The sequence below is a fragment of the Eubalaena glacialis genome, chromosome 17, assembly GCF_028564815.1.
Source record: "Eubalaena glacialis isolate mEubGla1 chromosome 17, mEubGla1.1.hap2.+ XY, whole genome shotgun sequence".
NCBI classification, from domain to species: domain Eukaryota; kingdom Metazoa; phylum Chordata; class Mammalia; order Artiodactyla; family Balaenidae; genus Eubalaena; species Eubalaena glacialis.
Genome location: NC_083732.1, coordinates 82,020,220 through 82,032,960, shown reverse-complemented (window position 1 = coordinate 82,032,960; position 12,741 = coordinate 82,020,220). Strand labels below are relative to the sequence as shown.

At 49.2% G+C, this 12,741-nt stretch overlaps 1 protein-coding gene across 16 annotated transcripts in view; it reads left to right on the top strand.

Annotated features, from left to right (window-relative positions):
- The window catches only part of ZFAT (zinc finger and AT-hook domain containing), a 452,145-nt gene that overhangs the window by 98,573 nt on the left and 340,831 nt on the right, over nt 1-12,741 (top strand). The window contains exon 1 of one of the 16 annotated variants that reach the window (XM_061172115.1): nt 1,586-1,670. The exons of 14 other annotated variants lie outside the window; for them this stretch is intronic. The gene's annotated coding sequence lies outside the window, so the exon portion shown is untranslated. Of the gene's footprint in view, nt 1-1,585; nt 1,671-3,483; nt 3,569-12,741 lie in introns of those variants that run through there. One more of the 16 variants, XM_061172114.1, reaches the window with a different exon arrangement.

Here is a 12,741-nt window from a genome sequence, read left to right as displayed (position 1 = left end):
ATCCAATATGGAGTCAGATTTGTTCTTCCCTATTACACTGTCTTCTCTGTTTGGTGCCTTCCCTCTCCCAAGACATTGGGCTACTGCTGATGATACATGACATGCACTGCCCACCTCTCCTCTTCTGGAGTTTACTGAACAGTTTTTTTTTTTTTTAAAACCTGGCACTTGTTGTAGTTTCCTTCAATTTTCAGCTGTAATAAGTGACCAAAAATCATGTTTTAAAATGCGTTGCTGTTAACTTGTGGTCAGCTCATTCCTGAAAAGAGCCTCCTGTTTTGCTTGGTTGTTGGGTTAACGTAGGAGAGCCAGTAAAATAAATGATAAGATGGAGTTGCATTTGGTCTCTAAGGTCCAGCTTTTTGATGGTAAGCCAGCCGCGATGGTCATTGCCGGGAACTGGAGATCTGTTACCGCACTGCTCCCTTCTCAGCCGGTTTCCCATTTACCTTGTAAAATGGTTCCTGTGTCTTTTCTCCCCTTACCTTACAATTTACATAACAACTTTTCAAAGACAGCTGTCCTTCAGTAGAATTAAGTTTCTGCCTAGGGCAAGGGCAGTCAAGAATTGGATATATTAAAAAGACTCTCCTTAATTGCATTTCCCTTGTAGATAGTTTCATGCATGCTGCTTCTGAAAACCTCCCCAGCAAGAGGGGCTGATTTAATTATGTAGAAGGGATTTAGCCTAGAGTTGTTTTCTCTTTGTTAGCAGCTGTTCATTCTGTTAAACTTTCACTGTCTTTGCCATTTCTCAAGGGCAGGTGTCAACTTTAAGGGCTGGAACAGTCTGGAGGGTGGAATGAACACGTGCTCTGGGGCCAGAGATCTGCTACTCACCAGATTCCTGACCTGAGGGAGTCACATAACTCTTGGAACCCACCGCTTCATCTGCAGGAGACATGATCCTGCCCAGTACCCGGGTCATGGTGCACCGTAGATGCTGTGGGCACTGCTCTTTATCCCTTTCACCGAGACCCCAGTCTCTCTGCTGTGCAGCTTAGTGCGCTGAGATCTACTTGCTCCTTGAAAACAGTTGTGGTTGGAAAATGTGATAGACTTTGATTGATTTAAAAATTTATTATTATTATTTATTTATTTATTGCCGCACTGTGCAGCTTGCAGGATCTTGGTTCCCTGACAAGGGATTGAACCTGGGCTCCGGTAGTGAAAGCACTGAGTCCTAACCACTGGACCGCCAGGGAATTCCCATTGACTGATTTTTTTTTAAAAAGAAAGAAAAGTAATCTGGGGGTGAAACAAATTGTCATATTAAACAGCTACTGTAGGTTTGAAGTTACGTCCTTTTTTTTTCAAGGAACATAAAATATATAATTATATGCTTATAAACAGATTATGCTTGGCATATTAATAGAAAAAGGATTTTAACTTGGGTAACAGATTTTTCTTCTTTTAAATCATGTAACAAATGGAGCCGCAAATTTTTGAATTCTGGAATCTGGCACGTTTGTGCCCTAGTTGGGTCTGGGCCGAGGCAGGATGGGAAGGGTGGGGACCGGACTTCAGAGGCAGCTGCTGGCCTTGTTGGGGGTGTAGGGGGATGAGGGGACCAAATCAGCCACCGCGTCTGGAGCCAAGGAGCAGGGGGCTTTGGGAGCAGCATTCTGGAAAAGAAGGGTCTTGGAGGTCCTGACAACCTGGAGGACCTTGTAAGTCAGCCCCAAGCCTCCTTGTAGGGCCCTAGCTGGCTTCCTTCTTTCTGTTAGATATTTTTTTCCCATCTCTGCCAGCAGGCCTCTTCTTCTGGGGCCACCACCACTTCTCTGCCCCTTAGGATTCTCCCTTTCTCCCTCCCTTCCCCCCTCCCATCCTTCCTTCCTTCCTTCTTTCTTCCTTTTTTTATTCTTCCAAGCAGATTCCTTGGTTCACCCAAATGTTTGTGCCAAAGTTTGTGCCAGGAAGTGAGAATGCAGTGAGATATGATTTGCTGTTTCCTCTTGAGGATCTCATACAGTCCTAGCAGTGGAAAACCGATCCTTTAGGAGATGGTGCCAGAGACTATGCTGGAAGTAAGCCCTGAGAGTTGAAGGCTTGAGGGGGTGCGGTGCACCTAGCCCAGCCACTTAGGTACTTTGATCCTTTGTTGAAAATTACATGTGGGTCCATTTCTGAGCTCTCTGGTCTATTCCATTGATCTATTTGTTTATCCTTCCTCAGCACCACACTGTGAATTACTGTAGCTTTCTAGTAATTTCTGAAGTTATAAAGAATAAATAGGAGGACATTTTTTGGAGAGGCAGAAATGCAGGCAGGAGCAAGACCCATCATCAGGTGCTGTTACGGTGCATCCCAGGGATGACGACACTCACCCCAAGGCAGTGGGTGTGGGAGTGGAGGTTTGGGGCAGATTTAGAGAAATGGACCAGAGTAAAAACCCATAGGACTGGTGATTGAGTGGATTTTAGCTTAGAGACGAGCCAGCCTTCATCTGTGTTTGGTTTCAGGGAAAGAGCAGTGATGAACCGAACAGGCACAGGGATATGAAACTTTCCAGGCTCCATACACACAGCCGTGGTCCATTATTTTCAATTCCCTCCTGCAGTGGTAGAGAGAAGAGCTTTTGAATTCTGCTCCCTGTTTTTATTTCTGAGTTGGTGCAGGGCTTGGCGGGTTACTGGAAGCACCTCAGAGAGACCCTTCCTGGGGACTGAGGCCCTTTCCTCCACTCTGAAGAGGCCCCTGGAGCCGAAGTTCTGTGCAGCCCTGCCCCAGGACGGCCATGGGGCAGCCCTTACCCGTCGCTGGGCAGGAGTCAGAGGACTGGAGAAGTTGTGGTTTTACTGGGATGTGGGTTGGCTGGCGGCTGACCTACCCTGAGCCACTCTTTCTTCCCCAGCCCTTAGTCTTGTCTGTTTCTCTGGGAAGTGTGAGTTGACTGCCTTGGTTAACCTTAGCCTCGGGGGTTCTTAGGTGAATGTTCTGGAAATGCTCTAGTCCTCACGACAAGGGAAATGCAGCATTTGTTAACCTTAAACATTGATCTCTTTAAGCTTTTAACTGTATTTTGAATTAAATGATATTGATATTTTTGGAGTTTACAGTCTTTTAGGAGGGACAGGTTAAACAAATAAATAAATACACCGTTAAGTACATGATTACAGATTGCGGTAATTGCTTCAAAGCGGACGATGGCGGGGGGGGGGGGGTGGGGGGGTGGGGGGGGAGGGGGCGGGAGTGGGCAAGAGAAAATAATGGAGACCTAATTTATATTGAAGGGGATTTAAGAAAAGCCTCTCTGACAAACTGAGGTTGGAGCTGAAACTTGAAGCATGAGGTTCTGGATTAAAAAAAAACAAAAAGTTTGATAGTCAGAAAGCAGGCACTCGCTAGCCCTCTCCACTTCGCAGAATTTAAGGCAGCTCAGAACTAGCTCCCTGAGGCCGGAGTTCTCCTTTGCGCTTTGTCGCCCCCTAGGGGACATGCATGGGAAAGGCCTTGCGGAAGTGGAGATAGCCTAGGAGACAGCTGTGCCTGCAGAGGTGGCGGCTGCACGTGGGGACTGGCCTGGCCACCGTGTGGGCGCTGTCCCAGCAGCGGGACCCGTCAGGTATGGCAGGGCATGGCTGAGACCGGGATGCTGGACCTGCAGCGGAGGAGGTCCAGGGGCCGCCGCTGGCTTGGTCAGAGGCAGTGGGAGGAGCTGGCCTTTCCAGGGTCACCGTTAAGGCTGCGTGAGCTGGAGCCGCGTCAGGGAGGAGGACAGGCTGCCTGACCTTCTAAAGGTCCCTGCCCTGTAAAAAAGAGTGGTAGCTGCCCAGACCCGGTGAGGGGCAGGTCGGGCACTGGCTGGAAGTCTGGACTCTCTGTCCCTTCCAAGGCAGCAGTCTGAATTTGGCCCACAAATAAAACCACGGTCACTTTAAATTGCTTTCACGAACAACATGGCATTATTTGTTTATGTTTCTGGAGTTTGTGTCGTACTCATTTCTAAATGTGCTTCGCATGCATAATATGTGGTATATATTAGGCATTCATTAAATGTTGAATTGTGAGACTAAGTTAAAAATTACTTTTTTCCCTAGTGAAAAACTGAATAGCCCAGGTATGTGGAGAACACACCTAATGCTTACTTCATATATTGGTTACCAGGAAGAATGGACCAGATCATTCTGGTAGGCTGGAGCTGGGTGGCTGGTGGGGTTTGGAAAATTCTTCTTTTCCCTGTGGCTCTTGCTTAAATTTAAAGCTCTGTTCTGGAATTTGAACAGACCTTAGACACGTCTGAACATTAGAGGGCAGTTCTTTCTTCCTGAACTAATTTGTGACTGGCAGGCTTTCATGATAAGTAAAGCAGGTATTTAAAATTTGATTAAGAATCCGCCTGCCAATGCAGGGGACATGGGTTCAAGCCCTGGTCTGGGAAGATCCCACATGCCGCAGAGCAACTGAGCCCGTGCACCACAACTACTGAGCCTGCGCTCTAGAGCCCGTGAGCCACAACTGCTGAGCCCGGGCGCCACAGCTACTGAAGCCTGTGCGCCTAGAGCCCGTGCTCCGCAATGAGAGAAGCCACTGCAGTGAGAAGCCCGCGCACCACAACGAAGACCCAACGCAGCCAAAAATAATAAATAAATAAATAAATAAACTTATTAAAAAATAATAAAATTTGAAGTTGTATTTGCATGTTTTCCACATCTTCCTTCAGTTCCTGCCCAGGCTGTTCTTTTATCTCCTTTGATTATGACCTCAGGGGCCTGGAGCAGACAGCCAGCGTCTGAAGCCTGTGACGGTAACAAATGAAAGTGTCCCCATCTTCTGCCTCTGTTTCAGCAGTGTGGGCAGTAACTCTGGCCGGCACGGTCTAAGCTTCCTAATTCCTTGTCTCCATTTTCCTAACTCTGTGGGTCCCAAAGATTTTGGGGTGTTGGGAGGCCCTCTCCTGTCCCACTGGCTGTCCGGGACTGGGACCTGCAAACCACATTTCTCTGATCTGCAGTGAAAAAGTTGCCAGGTGTCCTGGAAATAATGTGAATGCTGAATCTGTGTTCTAGTCCAGACTGCGATGTGCTGGAAGTGGGAAATACACACCAGATTTTGAATACTTGGTACGACAGCAACATCAAAAGAATGTGAAATTTCTCATCTCTCTTTTAAAAATGGATTACAAGTGAAGTGATAGTATTTTGGATATACTGGGGTAACAAAACATATTATTAAAATTAATTTTACTTGTTTCTTTTCATTTTAACGTGGCTGCTTGAAAATTTGAAATCACACCAGTGGCTCTCTTTGTTTTTTTTAAATTTTTTTAAATTTAAATTTATTTATTTATTGTTATTTTTGGCTGCATTGGGTGTTTGTTGCTGCATGTGGGCTTTCTCTAGTTGCGGCGAGCGGGGGCTACTCTTCGTTGCGGTGTGCAGGCTTCTCATTGCGGTGGCTTCTCTTGTTGTGGAGCACGGGCTCTAGGTGCGTGGGCTTCAGTAGTTGTGGCATGTGGGCTCAGTAGTTGTGGCTCACGGGCTCTAGAGCGCAGGCTCAGTAGTTGTGGTGCACGGGCTCAGTTGCTCCGCGGCCTGTGGGATCTTCCCGGACCAGGGCTCGAACCCGTGTCCCCTGCACTGGCAGGCGGATTCTTAGCCACTGCGCCACCAGGGAAGTCCCAGTGGTTCTATTTCTGTGGGACAGCACTGGCCTGGATGGGGCGCTGGGCCTCTTGAGCCCTGGTGGCCGCCCTCCCAGAGCTTCTGCAGAGAGCCACACGTGTGTGGGTCTCCCCATGCGAGGCAGTGACCCGTGCACAGGGACCCGCCTGCCATCTGCAGGAACCTGCCCAGTACGTACAGCAATGGTGTGCGTGCTGAGCCGTGTCCACCTGCCTGGTGGGTTGTGTTCACAAGCCCCTTTCACCCATTCTTCCCAGTTCTGCTCTGCACCTGCGTCATGTGGAGCAGTCCACAAAGCCCTTTTCCCAGGATCCCTCCACATGGTGACCCCTGCCTCCACCGTCCTCATGAGGTCAGCAGGGCGGCTGCAGTTGCCACTGCAGGTTTCCAGCCAAGGACCTACGGGCTCGGGAAAGGAGAGTGCCCTCCAGCCAGGCAGAAGTGGCCACGTGGGGGGGGTTTGACCCCAGAGCCTCTGTCCTGAGGCCCAGTGCTGAAGCCGGTTCCAGGCAGCCCTTTACCTTCCGAAGTTAAGACTAACGGTGCCTCCACCACAGAAAGGAACCAAAATAAACTGAAACAGCAAAAATCCCAAACCGGAAACTCAGAGGCCTGGTGATGGTGGCAGCCCTGGGCATTGCAGTCCCCCTAAAATACACCGCAAAACGGGGGAGGATTTTGCACATTTAGTTTTTCCCATGGAAACGATCCCGGAGACTCGGTTGCTTTGGAGGCATGGTGTCAAGAGTTCTGGGGCCACCTCGGTGATTTGCACAAGGGGAGCTGTGGTGTCAGAAGCGTTCACGGGGGCTCCCACATCCTCAGAGCTTCCCACACATCCGCTGGGGCGGGACGGTGCTGCCACTTAGAGAACTGGGTGATGCGGGCGCAGTTTCTGTTTACATAAAATTATTTGTGGTGCTTTCCGAAGGAAAGGGCCCTGGGGCTGCTCTTCAGCTATGATTATGTTAAATGTGAGTAGTAAACTCTATTGCCTGGGGCTCTCACTTTGAGAGTGCTTAAAAATAACTTAGAAAAATTATGTCAAGTTTCAACATGGAAGAAATGCGTATGCATAAAATTATAATGCAACTGTTGGCCCAGCCTTAATTATAGCTGATACTGAGCCTTTCTCATTTTATTGTGTTAATCCTGTTTCAACAAAGGAACACCCATGGGCTTTCTCCTTTGCATTTAATAGAAATGTTAACTTTATGAGCTGTAGAAGTCGGCATGCTCATCAGCATTTCATGAGCTGCATGGTAATAATACCACAGATTAAGGTGTGCATTTATTGGAACTTCAGCCCACTGAACCTCAGAGCTGGAGGGCACCTTGGAGGTGATCCATGGGTGGGGTAGCAGGCGGGAGGGCAGGTGCATAACAGGCCCCTCTGGGCCATGGGGGAGGCTGGGGCCATCTGCACACCCTGGCTTCTGTCCAGGCGGCTCTGTCTGTCTCCCTGTAAATTAGCCTCTGGGTGAGGCTCGGAGACCAGGTTCCACTTTAAACCATGCGAAGGCCACTTCCCACTGGGGCCTGGAGAGGTTCAGAGACTTACAGACTCCATCACACTGGAGGTGCGGAGCTGGGGCTGGCTAGGGGCTGGGGACCCAGGTCCTGACCCAGACAGGTGCCCTTCTATGGCTTCATGTGAGACGGTGCCTCAGAGGTGTCGGTCACCGGGCTGGGAGTGTCCTGCAGTCCTCCTGCAGCCCCAGCAGATGTAGAAGCGGAAGCTCAGGAGGGAGGCCACGAACACATGGCCAAGGTAGGTTTACGGCCAGGTCTGGGCTTCTCACCTCACTTTGTCATTTTAAATAAGAGATTCACTTGTGAATCAGAATCCCCTTTTCCTCCTATATCTTTCCCTTTAAAATTTGCTCTTTAAGTTTTAAAAAATTGATGTATAACCTACACATAGAAAGGTGTGTACCGAAGAGACAAACAGCTCTGTGAATGTTCACAGACTGAATTCACTGTGAGACCAAACGGAACTGGGGCAGAAGCCCCTGGCCCCAGCCCCCCAAGGGAAACCTGGCCTGACTCAGACAGTGCAGAGAAGTCGACCTCTTTTGTGCATCAAGTGGTGCCTTGTCATTTAGGACAGGCATCAGGCAGGCCTGGGCTGTGCTTCTGCTGTGTGCTCACCTGCTCTGTGATCTTGCAGTCCCCTCCCTGGGCTCAGTTTACTCACTTACAAATGGGCATAGCAGCCGCTCCCTCACTGGATTAATGTGAAGGTTAAGTGGGTGGCGGGCAAAGCACAGCCTCTGGCAGAGTTCGGACTCAGGGAACCGTAGCCGTGTTTTCATTAGGGTCTGTCTGCTCAGTCTTGGGAATGGCTTCATCCTGGGAATGGAGGGTGTAGTGCCCAGACTGGCCACCAGGGGGTGCTGCTGGCACATGTATGGTGCCCACTCTTGCCTGAAGGCCCTGGGTTTATGGTGTGTGTTGGTACCCTTTTTTTTTTTTTGGCCAAGAAAAGCTGATGCCCTGTATGTGGCAGTTCTCTGTCTCTAGTTCTAGATCTCTTGCCAGGCCGTGCAGGGGCATGCATATTAACTATGTATTCCGGGTGGGTTGGTGGCCCTGCGTCTGGCGCTCTCATTTTCCAGCTTACTGCTCCCTGAAGTGAGTGCCTGTTGTAAATTATAATAAACACACAGAGGGTGAAGTTCCCTTTTTGGTGTAGCTGCTCTTAGTTGTAATGAATCGTTCGGAATGTCTCTCTCGCCACGAGGCGGGGTGCAGAGTGGGGCCCAAGGCTCGTTGTGTCCCTCCCAGGGCCCCACTGTCAGTATTCCCTCCTGGAGCAGCGCTGGACCCATGTGGGTGGGCAGATACGGAGGTCGACTTGGAAGGTCTTGGTCAGGTTTTGACTTTGTGTGTTGTCTGCTCGGGGCTCCTTGGCATCTCGCTAACTTCTCCGAGCCCTAGCTCTCTCCATTGTCAGTGGGGACGACAATGATAGTGATGCTGATGTTCATGGTGGTGGTGATGGTAGTGGTGGTGATGATGGTGGTGATGGTGGAGATGGTTGTGGTGGTGATGGTGGTGATGATGGAGATGGTGGTGATGGTGGTGATGGTAGTGATGGTTGTGGTGGTGATGGTGGTGATGGCGATGGTGGTGGTGATGGTGGTGATGGTTGTGGTGGTGACGGTGGTGGTGGTGGTGATGGTGGTGATGGCGATGGTGGTGATGATGCTGATGGTGGTGGTGGTGATGGTGGTGGTGATGGTAGTGATGATGGTGGTGATGGTGATGGTGGTGGTGACGGTGGTGATGATGATGGTCCTGATGGTGGTGGTGGTGATGATGATGGTGATGATGGAGATGGTGGTGGTGGTGATGGTGGTGATGATGGAGATGGTGGTGGTGGTGATGGTGGTGATGGTGCTGGTGGTGATGATGGTGGTGATGGTGGTGGTGGTGGTGATGGTGGTGATGCTGATGGTGCTGATGGTGGTGGTGGTGATGATGGTGCTGATGGTGGTGATGGTGGTGATGATGGTGGTGATGATGATGTTGGTGGTGGTGATGCTGATGCTGATGGTGGTGGTGGCACCATCTACTTGGTTACTCCACAGGATAGCGGGGAGGATCAAGTGCGGTCACTGACATGCAGATCTTTGTGAACAAAGCAGGAAGTCTAATGTTATTCTGCAGCTGGGGTGGGCAGGGAGGCCGGGGGTGCCACTTCGGGCCATGCTGTCTTCATGCCCCCCCTCCCATGTGGGAACTCTGAGGACACCCAGTTCTGGGAGCTCCTGTACCTTTCCATGCCTGGCCTCCCCTACTCCGAGGCCTTCTGTGCACCTGGGCCCTCTGTGCACCTGGGCGCCGGCTCACCTGGCCCACGCGTTCAAGCTCTGGACTTGGGCACTTCGAGGCTTGGCTGTCCTCACCTACCAGGTATCTTCTTGTAGCAAGTATAACTGTTGTGTCAAGAATGCCTTTTCCTCATTGATTCTAAATCTGTCACCTTTTCTTTTTTCTTTCTTTTTGTCACCTGAACACTATGCACTTTTGGTGTCATCCTAATATATCCTTACGAGAGAACGACAGGGACAGGCGTAAGGTTTGATGTCCCCCCCACCTCACCCACACACACAAATGTCTAATCAGCCTCAAGGAGGAATATCAGAACACCATCAGCTGGGAGACACGTTTTGTCTGTGACCAGAGTTTGCATCTCTGCCGAGTGTCGGCAGCTGTGGCCCTGCTCTCCTTCCTCAGCTGGTGTTTGGCCCAGAGCCTGTCAGACTGTCTGGGGCCCAGGGTGTCTGGGGATCAGTGTCTTTCTCCCCCAAGAAGGAGACCTTATTTTGTCACTTACTGTGCCTTTATTTCTAATATCAATGTACATTTTTTTAATCTAATTTTTTCTTGGATCACACATGTCAGCATCATTGTGGAAGATCTGAAAAACTCAGAGTCTGTGAAATAGGAAATAACTAGCATTCAGAATCTGCCTACCCAGAGCCTGGCACTTTGCTGGGTGTTGGGGAGCCAGAGGGCTGGGGAAAGGGTCTGGGGCCTCAGCTCTCTCTCTGTGTCTGTCCGTCTGTCTCTCTCTCTGTTTCTTCAGACCAGGCTCTCTGGCTTTCCTCCTGCCACTTAACAGTGGTCCTAGTCACCCAGGTGGAAAACCTTTTCTCAGAAGTTGCAAATTGGCAGCTCTCAGGATAGATGTAACCTGAAGACTTGATTTGTTTGGCCTGCACAGTTTTTTTTTTCAGGAAAATCTCATTTAGTTGCCAGCATTTAAAAATCCACAGATTTCAAATACAGATTCAGCTTTTCAGCCCCCATCAGCGGGGCTGGGGACTTCCCGATGGGGCAAGCTTCCTGTGTGCCGTGCCCTGTCCCCACCCCTCTCGATGGGCCTCCTGCTCTGGAGGCTGGGTGCCCTTGCCTTTCTTGGGTAGGCTCCCGTGGTGGGTTTTCCGAGGACCAGGCGTTGCTGCCCCCCGACCTTGACTTTGTCCCCCCCTCCACACACTCAAGGCTCCCCAGGGTTGAGGCTCTCCTCTGTTCTGCTCGCCTGCTCTCCTTACCTCCTGGATCCGTTCAGCTTCCCTCCCCCAAGAAGCCTTCCCCAGGTGCCTCAGCCACGGGGTTTCTGCGTCCTCCCCATGCTCTCTGGTGGCATGTGGTTAGTATGTGCCTGTATAGACATCCCCACCGCCGCACACATGCGTGCATACAGCCTGTGTTTCTACCTGATTTTTAAGTCCCTTGTGAGTTGACCAGGTAGCTTTGAAACCATATAGGCCTGAACTTGATCCTCTTAGGCAAGTTATAGCTTCTTCATCTGTAACATGGGATAATAGTATCTTCGTGGCTGACTCATTAGGGCCACTGTGTACAGCTGTGCAGGTCGCACACTGCACAAGGGTACCGCCTCTAAGGGGACCATTTCACATCATAGATTTGTATATTCATTATGACAGTTTTCTGCAAATGGTAGTATCTTGTTCTGACAAAATCAGTATATTTTGACCACTTTCTGACAGGGGGAGCTAGTGTCTTAAGGAAAGGGTACCTTTTTCCTTTTCTCACAGAGGTGCCTTGTAGGCTAGCAGCTGCCCTGCCTGTCAGGATTACGTGTGATAAGGAGTGTGAAAGTGCCTGGTACTCAGGAAACGTTTGTCTCTTTCTCTCTTGAAAGCAGGAGGTTATGGAAATGAGCCCAGAGGCAGGGCCCCCAGGTGTGTTTGTTGTGGATGCTGAAGGGGGAAATGGGGCCTTACAAGGAAAGAACAGGGGTTAGGAGTCCAGTCTCCCGGGCACTTGGGCCATGCTGCATCTCCATCGGAATCTGGAAATATTCCTGAGTTTCACTGATTCAAAGACTGATTTTAACATCCCTAAAATCAGGTGGTGTCTTACAATTGGTGTGATAAGAAGAAACCAGTGTGTTTTAATTTATTTGGTAGCATTTAAATCTTTTTTAGTGGTATGTAAAGTATCAGTGCCTCTTAAAATAGATGTTGTCTTAGATTTGAGGAGATACAATAAAGAAACCTATTTCATAGGATTGTTGTGAAGATTGAATACTCTTAGCATGAGGCTTGCGTGGTGCCAGCTCATGGTGAGTGTTTAATTGATTTAAGCTTCCTTTTCTTCTCCCTCTTCCTCTTTGAATTCCCTTATTTTGGTTACAGCAAGTTCTCAGTAAGTGTGATGGTGATGATGATGTTATACGGCATATCCACAGCTCATGAAAAGTTCTGCAAAATAAACTAAATGGAAGGAAAGTGTTTTGTCCAAGCCCAGGCCTCTTTTCCTGAAGATAAAGGAAAAAAGTATTTTCGATTGTAGTAAGCTGCACAATACGAGAGTTTATTCATTACCTTGGATGTGACAGCAATCTGGCTGCATGTTGCTAAAATATTTCCACTCCTATTGGGAAGCTGCCAGCTCTTTTGAATTTAATAACTTAAGGGCAAGTGAACAACAAGAAAACAAAAATACAACTCTGAAAGAACTTGCCATCCTATTCTTCTCGTAAGGTAGGCAATTTAATAGAGCCTTAATTTTGGCTCTTGAACTCTCTTTAAAGTTAATCAATCCAAGTAAAACATAGTTGAAAAGCAGCGAAGGATGATTTATACTAATCAAGGAGAGGAAGGAAGAGAGTTTGTTTTACACTGTCACTTTTAAAGAGAGGAATTTAATAGTCTAGTAATGAGCATTTTGTCTTCTTATGGTTATCAATAAATGTTTAAGGCTATTTGTGATCATCAGTTCGTCTAACATTGAGTGCCTACTGTGTCCCTAGCAGCAGCATCACTAGGAGGATGGATGACATTGGGCTAGGCGGGGCGCTGGCTGCAGGTAATGAGTGCAGGTGGTATGGAAGGTGCTGGGGTGCAGAGCCCTGCTTCTCATGGAGGTGAGCACAGAGACCTGGCCTGAGCCCTGGCTGCCCCCTGTGAGCTACCTCACTCCACCTCTGCGGGACGTTTGGACCTCATAGGGTGGTTGGGATTGGACGGGGTCATGGGTATGTCAAACAGTATACCCGCTTCTTCTCAAATTTAGTGCCTTTTCCATAGACTCCAAGATGGCAGCCATTGGTATGTTTTGTTGGCTGGAGTATTTT